The 13,901-nt window shown below is 41.0% G+C and overlaps 1 protein-coding gene across 5 annotated transcripts in view; it reads right to left on the minus strand.

Annotated features, from left to right (window-relative positions):
- apba1a (amyloid beta (A4) precursor protein-binding, family A, member 1a) overlaps positions 1 to 13,901 on the minus strand; it is a 63,919-nt gene that overhangs the window by 30,278 nt on the left and 19,740 nt on the right. For 3 of the 5 annotated variants that reach the window (XM_065284089.2, XM_065284088.2, XM_073814752.1), the window contains exon 2: positions 11,899 to 12,067. The exons of 1 other annotated variant lie outside the window; for it this stretch is intronic. The gene's annotated coding sequence lies outside the window, so the exon portion shown is untranslated. Of the gene's footprint in view, positions 1 to 4,637; positions 4,774 to 11,898; positions 12,068 to 13,901 lie in introns of all 5 variants that reach the window. One more of the 5 variants, XM_073814753.1, reaches the window with a different exon arrangement.

The following is a 13,901-nucleotide window of genomic DNA, read 5'->3' on the forward strand; positions in this document are numbered from 1 at the left end:
ACCTCGGAGGCATCCACCTCAACGATAAATTCTCTAGAGACGTCGGGGTAAATAAGAATGGGGGCTGATGAGAAAAGAGACTTAAGGTGATCAAAAGCCGACTGGGCAGCGTTACTCCAACTAAAGCGGGTCTTAACAGATGTAAGCGCGGTAAGGGGGGCTGCTACCTGACTGAAATTCCGAATAAACCGACGGTAAAAATTGGCAAACCCTAAGAACCGCTGAAGCGAGACGCGAGAGTCCGGGGCGGGCCAATCAGTGACGGCACTAACCTTAGAGGGATCCATACTAATGCCCTGGGGGGAAATCACAGAGCCTAGAAAAGTAGTCGTGCGCGCATGAAATGTACATTTCTCAGCCTTAACAAACAACTTGTTCTCCAGGAGACGTTGTAAGACCTGGCGAACGTGCTGCACATGCACCTGGAGAGAGGGGGAAAAAATTAGAATGTCATCAATGTAAACGAACACGAAAATATTCAACATGTCTCTGAGAACGTCATTGACCAATGCTTGAAACACGGAGGGGGCGTTGACGAGCCCGAAGGGGAGGACCCGGTATTCGAAATGACCAAGGGGGGTATTAAAAGCCGTCTTCCATTCGTCCCCCTCCCTGATGCGCAGTAAGTGATACGCGTTACGTAGGTCCAGTTTTGTGAAGAACTGCGCCCCCTGCAAGATCTCAAAGGCCGATGACATAAGCGGTAGCGGATAACGATTCTTAATGGTAATGCTATTAAGACCTCTGTAATCAATGCAGGGGCGCAACGAACCGTCTTTCTTCTTCACAAAAAAGAACCCCGCACCAGCAGGGGAGGAGGAAGGGACAATAGTACCGGCCTCTAAAGATTCAGAGAGATATTTCTCAAGAGCCTTACGCTCGGGACCCGAAAGGGAGTAAAGGCTTCCCCGGGGGGGCGTGGTACCCGGGAGGAGCTCGATACAACAATCGTAAGGACGGTGCGGAGGAAGAGAGGCAGCCCGGGAACGACTGAAAACCGCTCGCAAATCGGCATACTCCTCAGGGACCCCAGATAAATCCCCCGGTTCCTCCTGAAACACAGAAACAGAAGAAACAGGAGACACAGCAGAAACTAAACACTTCACATGACATGACAGGCCCCAAGACAGAATGGAGCTCTTTAACCAGTTAATCTGAGGGTTATGTTCAACCAGCCAAGGATGGCCCAAAACAATAGGGGTAATGGGGGAGTGAAAAACTAAAAAAGAAATAGTCTCTCGGTGGTTGCCAGACACGATGAGACTCACAGGTGCAGTGACACGACCAACCTTAGCTAGTATCCGCCCATCCAAGGCAAATACAGTAGTGGGTTCCTGAAGGTTCACCAGCGGAAGGCCGTGCCGTAAAGCCCATGCCTCATCCACGAAGCTACCCTCGGAGCCAGAGTCAATGAGGGCCAGACAAGAAGCCGAGGAACTCGGCCAGCGGAGGGAGACCGGTAAGGTAGTCCGAGAGAGAGGAGGAGGGGGAAAAGAGGCGGCGCTCACCCGTATCCCTCTCTCTACCGGTGAGCCCTGGCTTTTAAAGGGCAGGAGGAGGCAAAGTGGTCATCCGAGCCGCAGTAGAGGCAAAGCCGGTTGGAGATGCGGCGATGGCGTTCGGCAGCAGAAAGGCGAATCCCGCCTAGTTGCATCGGCTCCGTGTCGGGGACGACTGAGGAAGGAGAACCGGCAGCCGGGGAAGAGAGGAGTGACGTCTCCACGTGACGCGTCTTCCGGCGCAGCTCGAAACGTTTCTCAACACGAAGCGCTAGGTCGATGAGAGGGTCGAGACGGGATGGAACCTCACGAGCCAGTACCTCATCCTTAATATCAGCATTAAGACCCTCAATGAAGCGAGCCACCAGCGCCGGCTCATTCCATCCACAGGAGGTGGATAAAGTGCGGAATTCCACGGAAAAATCCGCCACCGAGCGCCTGCCCTGGCGGAGGCTGGACAACAGGCGGGAAGCCTCAGGCCCATGGACAGACCGATCAAAAACCCGCAACATCTCCTCCTTAAACAGGATATACTGAGCCAGACAACCGGCATCGGTGTTCCAAACAGCCGTTCCCCACTCACGAGCCCGTCCCTTGAGAAGAGAGATGACGTAGGCGATCCGGGAACGATCTCTGGCATAGGTGGCAGGCTGAAGCGAAAAAACAACCTCACATTGCGTCAGAAATGATAAACATTCAGTCTGCTCACCAGAGTAGCACGGGGGATTATTCACACGAGGCTCCGGAGCCTCCGAGAGTCTCGGAGGAGAGGGCTCAATGCGGAGACGGTGAAGCTGCTGGGAGAGATCGGTTACTTGGGCAGCGAGAGAATCAACGACATGACGGGTGGCAGCAAGTTCCTCGTCATGTCTGCCCAGCATAGCACCTTGCAGCTCAATGGCAGCCTGGAAAGGATTATCCTCCGCGGGATTCATGTGGTATGGTTGGATTATTCTGTCACGGAGAACAAAGAGGACCAAAGGCAAATTAGCAGGTGAGTCTCTTGCTTTAATATACACAGTTCGAGCCGTACAGGTAGTGGCACTTGGGAAATAAGAGTCAAAAACAAAACATAGGCAAAGCCACTCAGGTTATGTAACTTAGGAGGTCACAGTCCTTTAAAAGGTAAAGCAAAACTTGTCCGCGTGGCTGTGTAACCAAGGGTAGGCAGACAGACTTGGCCGACTCCGCGGCGTTCAAACGCAGGCTGTGACCGGCTGCGGCAGCAGCGACGGGCTCGTGAGAGAGAGGGGAAATACTGGAGCGCCTGAGTTGCCTAGGCTCGTTCCACACACCTCCTCAGCAGAGTAACTGTACAGAGAGCAGACTGGGTAACACACAGGAGAAACTGCTTATCACTGATATTAACAAAGACTCGACTCGACAGGACAGGACAGGAGCACGGCTCCGTATCTAACACAGTGTGAGACACAACACAACGTGACCATCATATAATAATCCAACAGAGGAAGGGAAAAAGAGGGAACTATATATAGGGAGGTAAATAACAAGATGAGGAGCAGGTGAGGAAATGAGGAACACCTGGGGGAAGCGCTAATGAGTTAACAAGCGAGTAAATGAGAAGAGGTAAAATAGAGAAAGAACCCAAAGACGTAACAGAAAAAGTATTTTTTACCCTCATGTTGTTCAAAAACTTGTATAAATGTATATGTTTGCGGAACACAAAAAAAGATATAAAAAAAATTAATAACCAAACAGATCTGCACTGCATACACTGAAAAAAATATTTTCAAGAAAAAAATGTATTAGTATTTTTGTCTTGTTTTCATTAAAAATATCAAGATGTATTTTTTGTTGAGAAAAATGACCTAGGAAAATAAGTCTAGTTCTTAGACAAAAAAATATAAACTTTAAGTAAATTAGTGCTTAAAACAAGTAAAAATATCTGCTAATGGAATAAAAATTTTTTTTCTTGAAATAAGTTTACTTTTTCATAAACACTTAAAAAATGTTCTTATTCCATTGGCAGAATTTTTTGCTTATTTAAACACTAAATCGCTTAAATTGTATATTTTTTGTCTAAACACTACACTACAAAACTTATTTTCAAGAAAAAAATTTGTAGTATTTTTGCCTTATTTTCAGTAAAAATATCTAAAATTTTTTTATTAAGATGCTTTTTCTTGATGAGCAAAACAACCCAAGAAAATAAGTCTAGTTTTTAGACAAAAAATATCAATTTAAAGTGATTTTGTGCATAAAACAAGCAAAAAAAATCTGCCAATGGGGTAAGCAAAAAATCTTGAACATTTGTCTAAACATTAAATTTAAGAAAAATTCAAGAAAAATTCTCTTACCCCATTGGCAGATTTTTTTGCGTTTTATGCACAAAATCACTTAAATTTGATATTTTTGGTCTAAAAACTAGACTTATTTTCTTGGGCGTTTTGCTCATCAAGAAAAAGCATCTTAATTTAAGAATTTTTAGATATTTTTACTGAAAACAAGACAAAACTACTAAGTAAGAAAGTCATTTTTTGCAGTGTGGGGCACCCTTCACTTCCATAGTATTATTTTTTTCTACTATGGAAGTGAATAGGGGTAAATGAAAGGTTTGGTTAAAACATTCTAAAAAATATCTTCCTTTGTGTTCAGCAGAACAAAGAAACATATATAAGTTTGGACAGAATTTTCAATTTTCTGTGAAATATCCCTTTCAAACCACAGTGTGACCACCACAAACCCAATCCATAGGAAAGAAAAATCACAGATGAGATCTTTTTAATATCTTGATTATTTCTCCTAGACATCAATGAGATTAAACTTTTGCCCCCTAACCTTTTCATGTATATATTTTTTCTTAGCAATTTTAGGTGTAAAACGTAAATAAAACACATCTGAGATCTCGTGAGCTTTCAAAGAGCAACCTGTGAGCAATAATATATTCCTCGAGGAAAGCATCTAAACATAAATATTCATGGCTTTGATGTAAATGAAAGACTATAGGCTATTTAAAAATAATACATCCGTTTCCAGCTTTCTGTTTTAATAAAAAACACATCAACAGGAAAGACAACTGTGTCTTTAAAATATCCTGAGATCAACAAGCTTCCTCTGCGGGGTTAAAGAAAGGGCTTCTTTAGACTTAAGGGCCAAAAAGTACACAGGTGCACATACACAGGAAAGCGAGCTCCAGTTGTTTTGGAAAATCCCTTTCCACAGGCCCAATATAGATGGTGTGTTCAAAAATGTCTGCTTGGGAAAATATCCAACTTCTCCCATCTGTAAGATACTGACTCACTCAGGCTCCTTCCTGGAGACATCCCAAGGATACGAGAGAGAGAGAGTGTGTGTGGGCGAGAGAGAGAGAGTATTATTGGCATTGGTGAGTAAGGCGGATCAACATTGGAGTGACAGTCCTAACACTGTGAGAAGATGGACTGATTCATCTCAAGGTAACACCTCTAGTATCCCAAAACCTCTCCTAAATGATTTAATAGCAGTCTTCAATTGCCCAGGAAAAATAACATCAATGTATTTTCATCACAGAAAGAACACATACGGCACTTTAGACATCTGAAGAAGTGCAGTGCCAAAACCTGTAGGTATAACACTTTTTAAAAATAGCTGAAAGAGAAGGTAATGTCAGCTCCATGTGAACCATGGGCTCAAATCAGCAAGAGTGTGAAACTTCGCCTGAGCTGCAAGGAGAAAAAGTAGCCTGGAAGATGATGAAGGTCACTGATGAAGGTGGCAATAGCTGGGGTGATAATACGGAGGAACACGGTGTCTTGTTCTTTCTCGAGTCTTCATGTGAAAGTGTTCACAGCCATATCTCACACAGAAACCTCCGGAGGTCTCGCATGGTGGGCTTTCCTCAATCTTATTCTTCATTACTGTCTTTCCATGTGTCCCAATTTTCAAACTAACCATCCTGAATAGTATTTGAATCTAGAATTAGTATGTAATACATTTACATTTATGCATTTGGCAAATGTTTTTATCCAATGCTGTTAAATTTTTATGTGTGTGTTTTCTGGGTTCGAACGCATGACCTTTGCACCGTTGACGCGAGACTCTACATTAGCTAAAATGAGTATCCTTGGAGTACCTGGATGATCTTTTTCTGAATGCACAAATCCATCCACACTAAAGGGACAAGTTTAGTGACTACGCATAATTAATAAATGAATGTGGTGGTTCACTGAATTACTAATGTAATTATATAGTAAACCATAGGTGAAGTTTTGAGGGGTGGGCGCCCAGACCAGAACCACTTATGATTTTGGTTATGATTTTTTATTTTTTGTGTGCTTATAGGTGCCCTCTCTTAAGCACAAACGTGAAACTCTGTCTATGTTTTAAACATGTAAATACTGTGAGAATAAAGAAAATCTGAGTTGTATTTTGATGTGTGTTTGTGAATTCAATCCCCTGAGATGTGCATCTAGGCCAGTGGTTATCAAACTGGGACATAAAAGAAAAAAAATGAATTTATTATAAATTCTGGAAAAGCAAACTTCAAAAAATAAGGCTACCGAAGTGCAGCAGAAGTCATTTATTATGTTTTTACTTAATTAAATATCTGATCTCATTTTTTGTGTCATTCATTTTCTTTGGGGCGACACAAAGGGGAGGTACTCGACACATGTGGGGATGCACGCAGAAAAGTTTGAGAACCACTGATCTAGGCAACAATGTTTGTTGTAATTGTTTTAACACACTTTTTTCGGAGGCCACCATTTCGTTTACACCTATGCATGATGTCAAAAGGTTGCAATCAAAACCTGCTCTATTATGGTACATTTACACGTGGGGTAAGCGTTAACGCTTCCCATTAATTTTTAATGGGTGACGTCATGCGTTGCCAAACTGAATTGTGGATCCGTCGGCGCCACACCGCTGCCATTACTCGCGGCAGAAGTTGAACATTTCTCAACTTTTAAGCGGCAACGCGTGCGTCAGCCAATCAGATTATGCAGACAACCTAGGCAGAGTCAGCCAGTTACGTTTATGGAAGACCGGAGCATGTGATTGGCTGTTGGCCACGCGTCAGACAAGCCTTCCGTCAAGCGTTAACGCTTCTGTCCCGTGTGAATGTACCGTTAATGCTACAGCAGGACTGCTACTGCGCATGACTGGTCCCGAAATCGCTACTGTGCAGACTCAAAACCCAAGATGTCAGCACCGTATCGGGACACTGACGGCTTCACTTTTCACCAATGGAAGAGAGTGAACGGGCGTCGTCCATCTTTTTTTACAGTCTATGGTTTCTATCACTAGACTTTATCAGTAGAAGGCAAATATACAGTATTAAAGCATACATAGTCCAGGTACTCTTTAAATCTTGCTTGATCTTGTACAAGGGATTTTAGAATTTAGAATAGCGTGAGTGAACATGGTATATACATGGTGCATGTGTAACCATGCAGTAGGATGAGTGTTTCACTATTTTTTTATTAAATCCCTGTATAACCAAAGAGGAGGTGGAAAGTGATGAGTTCAGACTGTTGCCGGCCTCTGCTTTGAAAAGATTTATGTGTGCAGGTCTTATGTGCAAACTGTTAGGCAAACTCAGCAGACTCATAAACACCCACAGCTGATATTGTCTGAGGTCAAACAACCCTGCCTATAAAGACACACTGCTGCTTGGTTGCAAAGAAACATTGCAATCGTTTAATACATCGGCACGGTCCAGAATTGTAGAAAATCTAGTTAAAGCAACATCATAACACATATATAACATCACATACGTTCACGTACAACTATTTCAAATATCAAAACAAGCACATTTTTAATGACTACATTACTCGTATTATCAAGTCCTTCATTTAATTACTCTGACAGATGCCATTTTATTTCTTTAACCAACAGCATGCACAGATTGTGGGATGTTAAAGGAATAATATAATGTTGATGTCTTTCTTTGTTCAGTCGAGAAGAAATTATGTTTTTTGAGGAAAACATTGCAGGATTTTTCTCATTTTAATGGACTTTAATGGACCCCAACACTTAACATTTAACTCAACACTTAACGTTTTTTTCAACAGAGTTTCAAAGGACTATAAACGATCCCAAACGAGGCAAAAGGGTCTTATCTAGCGAAACGATTGTCATTTTTGACAAAAAAATAAAAATATGCTCTTTTAAACCACAACTTTTCGTCTAGATTCGGTCCAGCGCGACCTAACGTAAATGCGTAGTGACGTAGGGAGGTCACGTGTTACATATATAAAATGCATTTTGTGGACCATTGTAAACAATAAACTGACACAAAGACATTAATTAGTATCATTCAACATACAACAACGTAGGAACGGTCCTCTTTCAACACACTCATAAACACTGGGGCGGAGTTTCTCATTCGTCCTCTGTGACCCCTTGACATCATGACGTATTGCGTGGGGTCACGCTGGCGCATCACGACCGGATCTAGACGAGAAGTTGTGGTTTAAAAGTGTATATTTGTTATTTTTTTTGTCAAAAATCACAATCGTTTCGCTAGATAAGACCCGTATGCCTCGTTTGGGATCGTTTATAGTCCTTTGAAACTCCGTTGAAAAAAACTGTTAAGTGTTGAGTTAAGTATTAAATGTTGGGCTCTATTAAAGTCCATTAAAATGAGAAAAATCCTGCAATGTTTTCCTCAAAAAACATAATTTCTTCTGGACTGAACAAAGAAAGACATCAACATTTAGGATGACATGGTGGTGAGTAAATTATCTGGATTTTTCTTTTAAGAAAATTGACTATTCCTTTAAAGACACTGCAGTACATCTTTAATACCAGATGAAGGCGTCTTAAAGCCACAATATGTGTGACTTTTATAATAAGACATCCAAAAACCACTTTCATGAGTTAAATGGCGCATATTATGAAAATCTGAGTTTTTCTGTGTTTAAAGTGACTATTTTTGAAAATAGGCTTATTTTTTAGCTTTTCCAGAGTTAAACATTCGATTTTTACCGTTTTGGAATCCATTCAGCAGATCTCCGTGTCTGGCGCTACCACTTTTAGCATAGCTTAGCATAATCCATTGAATCTGATTAGATCATTAGCATCGCGCTAAAAAATAACCAAAGAGTTTTGATATTTTTCCTATTTAAAACTCGACTCTTCTGTAGTTACATCGTGTACTAAGACTGACGGAAAATTAAAAGTTGTGATTTTCTAGGTAGATATGTCTATGAACTATACTCTCATTCTGGCGTAATAATCAAGGACTTTGCTGCCGTAACATGGCTGCAGCAGGCGCAATGATATTACACAGCGCCTGAAAATAGTCCCCTTGGTAACTTTCAGTAGCAGGGGACTATTTTCATGAACACATAGAGCGCGAGAGAGAGAGAGCGAGGGAGAGAGAAAGAGAGATAAAGAGAGAGATGGTAAAGTGAGGAGGGGGGAATAATGCACAACACCACTCCCAGTACTCTCATTATTAATGGTGGCCTGTGTTTGTGTGGGATGTATCTGGTTTATTTTAAAACCAGTCAAACTCCACCTATTGATTTACTGATTCAGATTTGATCAAGTGCACAGCGTTTGAATGCACTGTATTAACTATGCCAAACAGATTTATTTACTATTCTGCACAGATTTCCCGAAAGACCAATTTATTAAAACGACACTGTTCTCCCAAGCGGTGTCATGGGGAAGCTTTAAGAAAAGACGTAAATGAAGACGCATTAGCATACATCTCTGACACGGCAATCAATGGTACAGTATGGATCTGTCCTCCCCACACCCACGCACGCCCCCCTACGGCAAATCAAATTTGACCCACGACTCACTGTAACCGGATGAGCCAATAAAAAGCCTCACAGGCTGAAATAATGTGATTTGGCAGAATAATGAGGAACGAGGTTACGTTGCCTCGGCAGGTCAAGGACACGCTAGTTGATGCCGAATCTCCTCTGCAATTTAAAGATATCTGCCTACAACAAACAGCAAGAAAATACAATTCATCCTTTCAATCCCTTGTTATTGGATTTACTTAATGAGAATAAATACCAAACATTAGCTTTTGTTCAGTTTTACTTGACTGTTAATTATCACCTAACCCTGAATTTAGTTTCTTTTTAAAATCTTTTTACAGCCTGTAGTACATACAATTATGCTAGAAATGTTATTCTGTCAACTGGAAACATTTGCAAGACTGAACGTTATTTTATTTTAGTATTGTTTTGTTCCTGTAGTTCAACAGAGCATTGAATTAGCAATGCAAAGGTCATGGTTTAATCCACATACCGACAAAAATAAGTGTATAAATTGAATGTCACTTTGGATAAAAGCGTCTGCCAAGTGCATGAATGCAAATGTGTGTAAAAATGATAACTCAAGTGCCATCTTTCAGGCTCCGCTGCATTGAAATCTACAAATGCTCTGCACATTAAAGGTTTGCCATGTAAGAATTCAGGCAAGTGGAAATGATATAAATAAAATAAAACCCTCCGGTGAAAGCAGATGGGTTGACTCGATATAAGGGGTTTTCATTTCGTGACTACATTCCCTGAAAATGGCATCTTCTGTATAATCTCTATTTATACCACACAATGCACAGATGTTGCAATGGCAAAGATTTTTTACACTAGCTTGCTGACAGCGGATCTGCTTTGTAAGCAGAGGAAAATCATAAGGATTGTCAGAGGATTTATTTAGGACATAGAATGAAGAAGAACCACACACAGAATCACAGATAATATAACTTTGTTCGTCTCCCATTGTATCATGGGAAAAAGTGAGTAAGCAAGTGTACATCATATGTACCCTCAAAGTCAGAGTGCATTGTGGGTAAAAGTAGTGAACAAATGTATGGAAAGAAGTTGTGCGGACACCACTACAAAATGGCGGACGCCAAATACACTCACCTAAAGGATTACTAGGAACACCATACTAATACTGTGTTTGACCCCCTTTCACCTTCAGAACTGACTTATGTGGCATTGATTCAACAAGGTGCTGAAAGCATTCTTAAGAAATGTTGGCCCATATTGATAGGATAGCATCTTGCAGTTGATGGAGATTTGTGGGATGCACATCCAGGGCACGAAGCTCCCGTTCCACCACAACCCAAAAATGCTCTATTGGGTTGAGATCTGGTGACTGTGGGGGCCATTTAGTACAGTGAACTCACTGTCATGTTCAAGAAACCAATATGAAATGATTTGAGCTTTGTGACATGGTGCATTATCCTGCTGGAAGTAGCCATCAGAGGATGGGTACATGGTGGTCATAAAGGGATGGACATGGTAAGAAACAATGCTCAGGTAGGCTGTGGCATTTAAATGATGCCCAATTGGCACTAAGGGGCCTAAAGTGTGCAAGAAAACATCCCCCATACCATTACACCACCACCAGCAGCCTGCACAGTGGTAACAAGGCATGATGGATCCATGTTCTTATTCTGTTTATACCAAATTCTGACTCTACCATCTGAATGTCTCAACATCGAGACTCATCACCAGGCAACATTTTTCCAGTCTTCAACTGTCCAATTTTGGTGAGCTCATGCAAGTTGTAGCCTCTTTTTCCTATTTGTAGTGGAGATGAGTGGTACCCGGTGGGGTCTTCTGCTGTTGTAGCCCATCCGCCTCAAGGTTGTGCGTGTTGTGGCTTCACAAATGCTTTGCTGCATACCTCAGTTGTAACGAGTGGTTATTTCAGTCAAAGTTGCTCTAGCTTGAATCAGTCGGTCCATTCTCCTCTGACCTCTAGCATCAACAAGGCATTTTCACCCACAGGACTGCCACATACTGGATGTTTTTCCCTTTTCACACCATTCTTTGTAAACCCTAGAAATGGTTTTGCATGAAAATCCCAGTAACTGAGCAGATTGTGAAATACTCAGACCGGCCCGTCTGGCACCAACAACCATGACACGCTCAAAATTGCTTAAATCACCTTTCTTTCCCATTCTGACATTCAGTTTGGAGTTCAGGAGATTTTCTTGACCAGGACCACACCACTAAATGCATTGAAGCAACTGCCATCTGATTGGTTGATTAGATAATCGCTTTAATGAGAAATTAAACAGGTTTTCCAAATAATCCTGTAGGTGAGTGTATAGTGCACTATATAGGAGATAGGGAATGGTTTCGGACACAGCTTCCGTCAGAATTTATTTGGCAAATGTGTTTCCATCTCCCATTATTCGCATTTACTCTTTTTTGCATAAGTCATAAAACACCTCAAGTGAACCTAACCTTTTTGCGAATAAAGGGTTTTTATTTAAATATTGGCGTGTCCATCACGTGTTTCCTATGCAATACTTCAAAATGCATGGATGGAGTGTGATGTAAACCTCTCACACACACACACGCATGCACGCACGCACACATACTACAGTCCATCTGTTCACTTTGCACTTGAGTTTTAGAGAGAGATATGAGAGCGTCTAAAGTGAATCACATAGCAAAAGATCTGTGTGACAGGTGCTCACCTCTCAGTCTCATCTATCTTCTGTGGATGACAGATGGGTACAGAGAGATGTGGAGGTAGATGAGTTTGTGACTGCTCCCCAAAAATGATGGCTGGGGTTCAAGATCAGGAGGAGGACAAAGCAGCTCAACTCCAAATTGGTGCCGGGTCAGATGGGGCCAAACATTTCACTGTGAACAAAGAGCATGTTATGAATAATTAGATAATACATGAATTATTCATATTTGGCTTTATAAGAAAGGAACGATTCATCTGAAAATTTCATGCCATGCAAAGTAAGTCCAATCTACCTGATGGCCTACAAAATGCACCGACATGAAAATTCAGTAATAAAAATCTTCCCATCTGCTCCAAAATATCTCAGATTTAAATTCACTCTTGTTACTTATATCAAATGGCGTTTAATGTTGTGCATCTCGGCAACATCTGTCATTTAAAATAGACAATTATCTATTTTTTAACAAAGTGAAGGTAAGCAAATGCTGACATGCAAATTTTAATTTTAGCTGAATTATTGAATTAAAAGTTTTATACAATTTCTCAAATACAAATTTTAAATCAATAATGACAGAAGTTTCTTTTATAAAAGTTAAAGAAAAATGCAAAAAATATCACAGAGCTGCTTTAACAGGGCTGTGCATTCAGACGCACAACTCATTTCCCATAAAACTGCATCCTAATAAAGTATTGATGCATAAGGTGGTCACAAACTTCAACATGTTCCTTCCCTGAAGCACCATAAATGTGAGTTTCACTCATGCAGAATGCATTTAAACCCACATTTACACAAAACCGTCAAAGAAATCACGGATGCAGAAAAACATGAGACGTAATTTTAAGCCTAATCGTACAACAGGACTGCTCACTAACTTTAAAGTAAATCACAGAATAATCTTACAGATGAAATTTGAAAGAATGAAAAGAAGTCCCTATAAAATCCCATTTCAGATTGGAAAAAGAATCATTTGCTTTTTAATCTGAATTATTTTCTAGTCATTTTACACTTAAATAAATCAAATGCAGATGGCTCCAGTCTGAAAAACACAAATCTTGGTAATATGGTTCCCCCTTTACTCATCATAGCGTACAAATTTACGTAGCTGGTTTTACCCCCACAAGGAACGAACCACAAGCCATTACAAGAGCGAAGCACTTAACGCTAGATCACTCCAGGGGAATTGTTCATGTTACAAGTGTACTAAATGTCACTTTGGATAAAAGCATCCCCTAAACCAGTGTTTGTTAAAGTGGCGTACTGTACCCCCTCAAACAATAAAAGTGGGATTAATGGCGCTTCTAGCGTTGTCTTTACGGGATATTTGTGGGATGTGTGTGAACCATAGACTGTAAAAAAAGATGGACGTCGCAACATCACTTCCTTCCATTGTAATGAACTGAACGTAAAATGTCAGATGATGGGCGCAGACGTTACTCAAAAACGTCATTTTGAGCCAGGGCATGCGCAGAATGAATCGTCTGTGGATCCCAGAGGTGAAGCTGCGGTATCAAACTTCCGTCAAAACTCTCGCGTCTCATTTGACTGTTTTGATCAAATAAGGTTAGTTAAATACAACTCATTTTGTCGGTATGAAATAACCCAGAAATTGAAAATGTATAGTTAGTTATATCTTTAATCTTCCCTCAAAGCTCAGAGAAGCTGTCAATCACAAATGTCAATCATAACGACACGCCCCGTTTCTATAGCATCAAATTACTAGCTAAAATGAAACTTAGCACAAAAATGAACAATTTAACATATATTAGCGTATTAACAACTACCTTACAGGACCAAAACCATCTTTCTGAAAATTTTATTGAAATTGTCATTTATTTTTTTTATTTTGACCCGAGTCCCTTCGTTTGCATGGAGAGGGGCGGGGTTAATGACTTGTACTGCAGCCAGACACCAGGGGGCGATCAAAGAACCAGCAGCTTCACTTTTCAGGATGTATGAGGCACACCCGGTCAAGATGCACGCACGGATTCTAGATTATTGGCAGTGTG

The sequence above is a fragment of the Paramisgurnus dabryanus genome, chromosome 5 (genome assembly GCF_030506205.2).
Source record: "Paramisgurnus dabryanus chromosome 5, PD_genome_1.1, whole genome shotgun sequence".
NCBI lineage: Eukaryota > Metazoa > Chordata > Actinopteri > Cypriniformes > Cobitidae > Paramisgurnus > Paramisgurnus dabryanus.